This window comes from Vombatus ursinus, unplaced genomic scaffold, assembly GCF_900497805.2.
Source record: "Vombatus ursinus unplaced genomic scaffold, bare-nosed wombat genome assembly UNPS02014812.1, whole genome shotgun sequence".
Classification (NCBI taxonomy): domain Eukaryota; kingdom Metazoa; phylum Chordata; class Mammalia; order Diprotodontia; family Vombatidae; genus Vombatus; species Vombatus ursinus.
The window spans coordinates 77,030,971-77,041,232 of record NW_020954590.1 but is presented as its reverse complement, the minus strand read 5'-3'; positions in this window follow the sequence as shown (position 1 = coordinate 77,041,232).

Genomic DNA, 10,262 nt, shown 5'->3' with positions numbered 1-10,262 from the left:
CTCTGTCTTCTTTGCTGGATCCTCTTCTTGGCTAGAACTGTAGGTTCTTCAGGCTTGTCCTGGACCCTCTTCTCTTTTCCCTCTATATTACTTCACTTGGTGATCTCATCAGCTTCCATGGATTTAATTACCATCTCTAAGCTGAAGATTCTCACATATAGCTATCCTACCCCAAACTCTCTTCTAGCCTCCAACCTCTCATTTCCACCTTCCTTTTAGACATCTTGAACTGGATATACAGTATATATTAAATGCAAGATGTCCAAAATGGAACTCATTATCTTACTCCCTAAAACTCTCCCCCCATCTTCCCTGGTACTATAAAGGGCAACACCATCTTTTCAGTCCCTCAGGCTCACAACCAAGGGGTCATCCTGAATTCCTTGCTATCTCTCATTACCCATATCTAATCGGTTGCCCAGGCCTATTGATTTCACCTTTGCAACATCTCTCCAATATATCTCTTTCTCTCCTCTTACACTGCCACCACTCGAGTATAGGCCCTCATTACCTTATGCCTGGGTTATGGAGTAGCTTAGTGGTGAGTCTGCCTGCCTCAGGTCTCTCCCTACTACGCTCCATTCTTCATTTACTCATCAAAGTAATTTTCTTAAACTGCAGATGCAGTCATGTCACTCCCCTACTCAGTAAATTCCATTGGCTTCCTTTTCTCTCTAGGATCAAATACATTCTGGCATTCAAAGCTCTTCATAACCTAGCCCACTCCTACCTTCTAGTCTTCTTACGCCTTATCTCCCAACATGTACTCTTTGATCCAGTGACATTGTCCTTCTGATCGTTCCTTGATCAAGCTTCTCCATCTCTTGGCTCTGGGCATTTTCTCTGGCTTTCCCCATACCTGGAATGTTCTGTCTCCTCCTCTCCAAATACTCACCTCCCTGGCTTCTTTAGAAAAAAATAGTTTAATATTTGATTTTGGATTAAGACTTAGAGAATATGAATTCCTCATTTAGGGTATTTTGTACAGAGATGAAGAATTTTACTTAGCCATTTATTTAAATCTAGTTGCCCTTTTTTCTTCTGCCATTTGGAATAAATAAAAATTTTGGACAAAGCTGAACTTAAATAACTAAGAAGGAGAAGCGTGGCAACTAAATAATTATTGAGGGACTGAAAAGACTTTCATAAATGTTTCCATTGCATTTTTCTTTTCTTGCTTTAAAAAGCATTTTAAAGTGTTACTTGTGAATGTTCAGAATGAAGGTGATTAAACTTAACCTTGTTGTTTACTTGATAGAGCACTAGGTGGCGAAGTTCTATGAAGAAAGGAAACTTCATGCACTTTTTTTTTTTTTGGTCTCTTTAGGGATTGTTTTGGCCTTTTTTATTTTCTATAGTCAAATGAAACTAGGCTTGATATTTTAAAGTGATAACTTTATTGCAATTTTGTCAAGGCAGTCAAATAAATAATATTTAGCACAACTTCTTTTTTCAGTCTCAAAACATTATCTTTATGGATACGTAAGCAGCTTTACTTCACAAATAGGGATAACACACCTCAGTATCCCTTGGAATTACCACAGGAGGGAAGAGGTAAAATATGACCCAAACCCTGTAAAGAAACATGAGCTCACACCTATTGGACCTGAAAGAAATAGCCTTTCTAAAATTTGTGACTGAGGAAAGCCAGGCATCGTCTGATATCCATCTACATTCTAGGAAAGCAGATTTCAGAAGGTTCCAAAGAGGGATATGGCATCTATGGGGCATCTAGGGGAAATCAACCCAAGACGGATGGGAACCTCTCAACAATGAAATTCTGAGTACATAAAGACACAAATGAGGAGGAAAAAGAGAAGTTGTCTAAAGAGACTGATGTAAATGCTGGGGAACTCACCAACCAAATTCGATTTTAAAAGATCCATATAGAAGACAGAAAAAGGGTAAAGAGGAGATGTTGGACATAAGAACATGTCATAGTCCTGTAGAAAGTACTGTTAGGAATGCTAAATCTCAAAAGGAGCTTAAGCTGATGAGGATGCATGAGAAACTCATTAACTAATTTAGATTTTGTTTTGTTTTGTTTTGCTAGGCAATGGGGTTAAATTATTTGCCCAGGGTCACACAACTAGTAAGTGTCAAGTGTCTGAGGCTGGATTTGAACTCAGGGCCTCCTGACTCCAAGGCTGGTACTCTATGTACTACGCCACAGAGTTGCCCCCTCAAATTTAGATTTTTAAAAGATCTGGGCAGGGGGGCAGAGCCAAGATGGCGGAGTGAAAGAAGTGACTTGCTTGAGCTCTCCCCCAAACTCCTCCAAATACCTGTAAAAAAATGGCTTTAAACAAATTCTAAAGCAGCAGAACCCACAAAAAGACAGAATGAAACAAATTTCCAGCCCAAGACAACCTGGATGGTTGATCGGAAAGTTATATTGTACCGGACAAGGAGAGGAGCACAGTTTGGCATGGGTGCACAGGCCGCAGCTACCCTGGAACAGGCCTCAGAGTTCTGAATCACAGGCAGCTGTGGTGGTTTCCAGACTTCTCAACCCATGAACGCCAAAGACAACTTAGAAGGTCAGTGGGAAAAGTCTGTGACTGTGATGAGAGAGAAGGGCAGTGGCTGCCTCCTGAGCTTCTGGCCCACAGACTGAGGGGGAATCAAGTGACTGATCAGAGGGGGATTGCAGGGATATCTTTGCCAGTGCTGAGGCAGGAATCTCTTTCTCTGCCCATGCTTGGATCTGGGTCACAGTTCTGAGGGGCAGTCCTGGGGCGAGAAGGAATGCTGGTGTGGTGGAGCTTGTTGTGGTGGTGGAGAGAAAACACCTCGCCCCTTATCATACCACCTTGGAAGACCTGAAAATTTTCAGGTCCCTAGAAATATCTCTGAAAACAACTGTACAAACCCTCGAACCTTGGGACAGTATATTCTCCACATTAAGCAGACTTTTACCTTAACAAAGAGTTTAGAACTCAAGTAATTGGCTGCGATCATGAGTAAGCAGCACAAAAAGAGTCAGACTATATTATCTTACTTTGGTGACAAAGAAGATCAAAACATACAACCAGAAGAAGACAACAAAGTCAAAGCTCCTACATCCAAAGCCTCCAAGAAAAATATGAATCAGTCCCAGGCCATGGAAGAGCTCAAAAGGGATTTTGAGAAGCAAGTAAGAGAAGTAGAGGAAAAACTGGGAAGAGAAATACGAGTGATGCAAGAAAATCGTGAAAAACTAGTCAACAGCTTGCTAAAGGAGACCCAAAAAAATACTGAAGAAAATAACACCTTAAAAAATAGCCTAACCCAAATGGCAAAAGAGGTCCAAAAAGCCAATGAGGAGAAGAATGCCCTAAAAAGCAAAATTGACCAAATGGAAAAGGAAGTCCAAAAGATTACTGAAGAAAACACTTCCTTAAAAATTAGAATAGAGCAATTGGAAACTAGTGACTTTATGAGAAATCAAGACACTGTAAAACAAATCCAAAAGAATGAAAAATTAGAAAACAATGTGAAATATCTCATTGGAAAAACAACTGACCTGGAGAATAGATCCACGAGAGAGAATTTAAATTATTGGACTATCTGAAAGCCATGATAAAAAAAAAAGCCTAGCCATCATCTTTCAAGAAATTATCAGGGAAAACTGCCCTGATATTTTAGAACAAGAAGGCAAAATAGAAATTGAAAGAATCCACCAATCTCCTCCTGAAAGAGATCCCCAAAGGAAAACTCCTAGGAATATTGTAGCCAAATTCCAGAGTTCCGAGGTCAAGGAGAAAATATTACAAGCAGCCAGAAAGAAACAATTCAAATATTGTGGAAACACAATCAGGATAACACAAGATTTAGCAGCTTCTACATTAAGGGACCGCAGGGTATGGAATATAATATTCCAGAGGGCAAAGGAGATAGGATTACAACCAAGAATCATCTACCCAGCAAACCTGAGTATAATCCTTCAGGGGAAAAAATGGTCATTCAGTGAAATAGGGGACTTTCAAGCATTCTTGATGAAAAGACCAGAGCTGAATAGAAAATTTGACTTTCAAATACAAGACTCAAGTGAAACATGAAGAGGTAAACAGGAAAGAAAAATCATAAGAGACTTATTAAGGTTGAACTGTTTACATTGCTGCATGGAAAGATAGTAACTCATTAGACCTTTGTCAGTATTAGGGTAGTTGGAGGGAAAAAATTATATGTATGTATATAGATAGATAGATAGATAGATAGATAGATAGATAGATAGAGGGCACAGGGTCGTATCTGGAGAATAAAATTAAGGGATGAGAGAGGATTATACTAGGAGAAGGAGAAAGGGAGAGGTAGAACAGGGTAAATTATCTCACAAAAAACAGAAAAGAAAAGGCTCTTACAGTGGAGGGGAAACGGGGGAAGGTGAGAGGGAATGAGTGAATCTACTCTCATAGGATTTGACTTAAGGAGGGAATAACATGCACACTCAATTGGGTATGGAAAGTTGTCTTATCCTACAGGAAAATGTTCCCCCCTACAGGGGAAGGGAACAAGAGAGTAGGGGGATGATAGAGAGGAGGACAAATTGAGAAAGGGGGTAATCAGAAGCAAATACTTCTGAGGAGGGACAGAGTCAAAAGAAAGAATAGAATAAATCGGGGGGCAGGATAGGATTAAGGGAAATAGAGATAGTTTTGCATAGCATGTCTACTATGGAAGTGTTTTGCATAACTGCACATGTATAAGCTATATTGAGTTGTTTGCCTTTTCAATGAGGGTGGGTGGGGAGGGAGGAAGGGAGAAAATTTGGAACCCAAAGTTTTAAAAACACGTTTAAAAAAAAGTTTTAATGTGCAACTGGGAAATAAGAAATACAGGAAATAGGGTATGGAAATCTATCCTGCCCTACAGGAAAACAGAAGGGGAAGGGGATAAGAGAAGGGGGGGAGAGATAGAAGGGAGGGCAGACTAGGGGTCGGGGTATTCAGAATACATGTCATCTTGGAGTGGGGGGAGGGGCAAGATGAGGTGAAAATTTGGAACCCAAAATCTTGTGGAAGTAAATGTTGAAAACTAAAAACAAATAAATTTATTAATTAAAAAAAAGATCTGGGCAGAAGATATTAACAAGAGCAGAGAAGAGATGTTGTACATAAAAACACATCACAATCTTGCAGAAAATACTGTTAGGTGGGTTGCATTTCAAAAGGAGCCAAGGTTGATGAGGAAACCTAAAACCAACAATTTTAAAAAGTTGTTATCTTAGGGGAAAGAGAAGGATCGAAAAAAGGCTGGGACCAATGAATGCATTGTCTGGATGGAATAATGATAAGCACCAAGGGAAAGAAAGCAAAGCTACTTAATTCTTATTTTGCACGTCTTTTTAACAAAGAGAATGACTTTTGGACAAGAAAGCACAGCACACAGTAGCCAATTAGGATGTTGGCAATACCCAAGATAAGCAACAAGATAGTAAGAAAGTACTGCTTATTGACCATGATCAATTGACTAGTAAGCAATTAGTAAGTTTCTGCTGTGTGCCAGGAACTGTGTTGGGTGCTAGTAATACAAAGATGAACATGATGAATTCAAGTCACCTGGAGCAAAGGTGATTTGGGACATTCTTAGGAACAGAGAGAACTACTAAAAGGCTGTCACTGTCTTTGAAAGTGAGAGATACTACAGGGCTGCAGAAAGGTAAATTTCCTGAGTTTCAAAAAAAATGGAAGGGAACAGATCCTGCAAACTATTGGTCAGTGAACCTGAGTTTTATTTCTGGGGAAATTCTGGCACTGATTATTAAAAGCATAGGGAACATCTGAAAAAGAAAGTAATTACAAAGAGCCGACAGAGTTTCATCAAAAACAGGTCATGCCTAACTCCATTTCTTTTTCTGACAGAGTTATTAAACTAGTATGCCAGGGGAATGCTGCATGCATTGTTTGCCTATACTTTAGCAGAGCATTTGATGGAATGTGTCACATTATTCTTGCACTAAAGATGGAGAGATGAGAGCTAAAAGGTGATACAGTTAGCTGAATTTAGAACTACTTGGATGGATAGACTCAAAGGAGTCATTAATGGTTCAGTGTCAGTTTGAAAGATTTTTAGTGTTGTTCCTCAGGGATCTATTATCTATGGTCCTGTGCTATTAATTATTTTTAAGAAAACAATAACTTGAACAAATGTGTAGCTGGCATGACCACCAATTTTCAGATGACAGAAAGCTGAGGACAGCTGATGCAATGGATGAAAGAATCAGGTTCAAGGATAAAGATGGGCTGAATATAATAAGATGAAATTCAATTGGGATAAGTGTAAAATTTTATTCTTTACTTCAAAAATTCAGTGACACAAGTAGAAGTTGAGCCATCATTAGAAAGCAGCTTGTTAAAAAAATTCTGATGATGTTAGTGAACTACAAGTTTCATATGAGTCAATGGTGTTCTCTGGCAGTCATGAAGGCTAAAGTGATAGTGGTTGCCTTGTGAAACTTAGCTCATAGGAATAAGGAGGTCATAGTTTGTAATCTGTCCTGGTCAGACTATATCCCAGTTCTTGGCATCAGTTTAGGATGCTATTGAGAAGGTGAAGGACAGGGACAGTGGTTTTGCCTTTCTTTGTATCTCCAGGGCTTAGCATAGTGCCCAACATATGGTAAACACTTAATAAATGATGACTGACTGATTAGAGAACAACCAGATTAGTGAAGGACCTTGCTTGAACACATGTTGCATGAAGATCAAAACTCAGAATGCTTAGCCTGGAAAAGAGAAGACACCAACTAGGTATGATGGTACATTCCGGTAATTCCGGTCACTGGGGAGCTGAAACTAGTGGATCAATTGACCTTAGATAAAACTGATCAGATATTCACACTAAGTACAGTACCAATATGGTAAACTACCTCTCCCCACTGCAATGAAGCCACCAGGCTGCCTAAGGAGGAGTGACCTGGACCACATTGGAAAAAGAGCAAGTCAAGGCTTCCACACCAATCAGTGGTGGGGTTGGGCCCATAAGTGGTTGTTACATTTCCACAGTAGGGTTTGAAGGGGGAAGAGGAAGAGAGAAGTGAAAAGAGAGATGGAAAGGGGAGAAAGAGGGGAATAGGAATATGAGAGAGGAGGGGAATAAGGGAAAAGGGAGGAGAAGGGGGAGGAAAGAAGAGAGGAAGAAAGATAGAGAGGGGTGGGAGGAGAGTGTGAGGAGGGAGAAGAGAGAGGAGGAGAGGGATAAGGGGAGGGGAGGTGGAGGGGGACAGAGGGAAAGAGAGAAAAAGAATAAAGCAAGGCAAAAAACTCAGGTAGGACAAATAATTGCATATAACTTTGAATATCTTTTATGAGGAGGGATTAGATTTCTTCTATTAGATTAGACTAAGTTAGATTAGATTTATTATGCCCTAGAAGCAGAACCAGGAGCAATGGTTTGAAGTTGCAACAAGGCAAAGTTATGAAAGGAAAAGCATTCTAAACCATTTTCTTGAGAGGAAAACCATTCTGAAATTAGAGCTATCCAAAAGTGGAATGAATGGGTTTCCTCAGGAGGTGATGGGTTTCCCTTCATGAGAAGTTTTTAAGTAAAGGGATGGGATGGCCATTTGTGGAGTTTGTTATAATAAGGTTTTCCTTTCAGGTATGGATTGAACTAGAGGGCTAATGAGGTTCTTTCCATCTCTCGAATTTCATGATTTGTGATTCTGTGAAATCAGACTTTTTATAATAAATCATGGTTCTAATAAATAATGGAAACTATAACATCCTACCTCAAAACCTTATTTCTCTTTAGTCCTGTTGCTATTCAATCATGTCCAACTCTTCATGACCCCCTTTGGAGTTTTCTTGGCAAAACACTGGAGTGGTTTGTCATTTCCATCTCCAGCTCATTTTACAGATGAGGAAACTGAGGTAAACAGGATTATGTGACTTGTCCAGGGTCACACAGCTAGTAAGTATCTGAGGTCAGATTTGAATGCAAGAAGATGAGTCTTCCTGACTCCAGGCCCAGCACCCTGTCCACTATGCCACCCAGCTGCCCTCTGTAGTCCTAGTGCTTGCTTATTGATGTCAGATGTAGCAAGGCTAATGATAGTATGAAATCCAAAGAGCTGATGGGAAAAACTGTGCCTAGTTTAAAATAATTTGTGGTATATTATCCTTCTGGATCTACTTATTTCATTGTGTTTTAGTTCATGTGTCTTGCAGTGTATTTATGGATTCTTCACATCCATTACTTTTTACTGTACAGTAACATTCCATCACAGACACAGTTTTTCAACCATTCCCCAAATGGGAGGGATCTACTTTTTTTTTGAGTACTCTGTTATTAGAGTGCTGAATAAATATTTTGGTTTATAAAGGACTTTTGTTTCTGTCTTTGACTTCTTTGGGATCAAAGTAGTGGAATCCTCTAATAGTAGGATAACTGGCTCAAAGATTTGAACAATTTAGTCAATTTTTTTTTTTGCAAAATTCCAAATCAGTACCTAGAACGGATGTACCAGTTCCTAGCTACACCAATAATGTCTTAGTTCCTTTTTTTTTTTTTTACAGAACTTCCAACAATGAATAGTGGAGAGAGGGGGGAAAGGAGAGTTCTTTTGCCATCATTGACAGTTTGTCTAGTGTGGGGTGATATCTCAGACTTGTTTTAATCTAGAATGCAATTTCTCTCAGGGGGCAGCTAGATGGTACAGTAGATAGAGTGCCAGCCCTGGATTCAAGAGGACCTGAGTTCAAATCTGGCCTCAGCAAGTCACTTAACCATGTTGGTCTCAGTTTCTCATCTGTAAAATGAGCTGGAGAAGGAAACAGGAAACCCCTCCAGTATCTCTGCCAAGAAAACCCCAAATGGGATCACAAAGAATTGGGCACAACTGAACAAAAAAAATCTTCTTTTAAGAGACAATATAGTATAATGGATAAAGTTTTGGATGTGACATCAGGAAGACCTGAGTTTAAATCTCCTCTCCAATACTTAATAGCCATGAAACACTAGGCAGGTAAGTCACTTAACTTCATCAAGCCTTACTATATGAATGCTCACTATTATCTGCTTCTCTATTTATACATTATAGAAGGAAAACCATCACTTTTTACATTGCACATATAATTCCAGACCTGAATCAAGGACTCCTTAAATTAACTTTTGACCTTCTACTAGGAAAAAAAATGGTTCTTCACCTCTAAGTCTACGTGGTCTTCTTTTATATTCTCTGAGATAATTTTGAGCCTTAAAAAATGGGTCTGTATCCATTTCAGCTTGTAACACTTTGGTCAAGTTTCAGAAGCAGGATAATGAAGTGTGTGAATTAGCTCACTAAAGGCTCAGCATCAAGGAATAATGTTTTCCATAAATTCTAGGGCAGATTTCCCATGTCAGACTCATTTGACCCTTTGAAGTTGGGAATTTCAGACTTTTGTGTTTTGCGTCCCCAAAGAAAAGGTAGAATTTGTGAACCTTCCCTCACATGCCTTCTGCTCCTTCTCCCCAACCCCTACCAACCACTAAATAAACTTTCATGAGGTAGTTTTGATATTTTTAAATATGTTGACAGCTTATGAGCTGCTGCTTGGTGGGATGGGGTTTGGGGTATGATCTTTTTTGGTATGAAATTCACTCTAAATGGCCTGGATTTGGATGAATTAGCAGTACTGAATTTCCCATAGTAAAAAGTCATTTCCTAGAGGATACTTATTGTTTCTTTCTCAAATACATAGGGGAGGGTTATCTAGGTACTTTTTTTTAACGTATGTCTTCCCATGCTTCTCTGTATTCATCATATTGTTTCTTATACCATAGAAATATTACATTTATGTACCACAATCTGTTAAATAATTCCCCAATCAGCAGACATCTACTTTGTTCCCAGTTCTTTGCTACCAAAAAAGGAAAAGAAACTCTTCTAATGAATGGTCAATGGACAGACCACTCATTTTTCCTAGCCATCACATTGTCCCAGGAACCTCTGATGTCAGATTTCCTTTTTACCTGATTGTGTTTTTACCCTGCTTCCACATTATCCCTTTCAGCTTACCATCACCAGCTTTCATATTTCCTTGAGTATCAGCATTCCCATTCAACAGACAATTCAACTAAACAAACTTAAGTTTCTTAAGTGTCTGTTGTATAGAGAGCAGTGTAGGGGAAGTTGAGTTTAAACAGAGATCCCTGCCCTAATGGAGCTTGTGGCTTGGTAGGGGGATGTGTCATGAAGTGACTATGAATTAGATAAAATAGTCTAGGTTGATGGTGGAGCAGGAAGATAATTATTCACGAGGGTGATCCATGTCTCATAATCACTTTTATCAAATAGC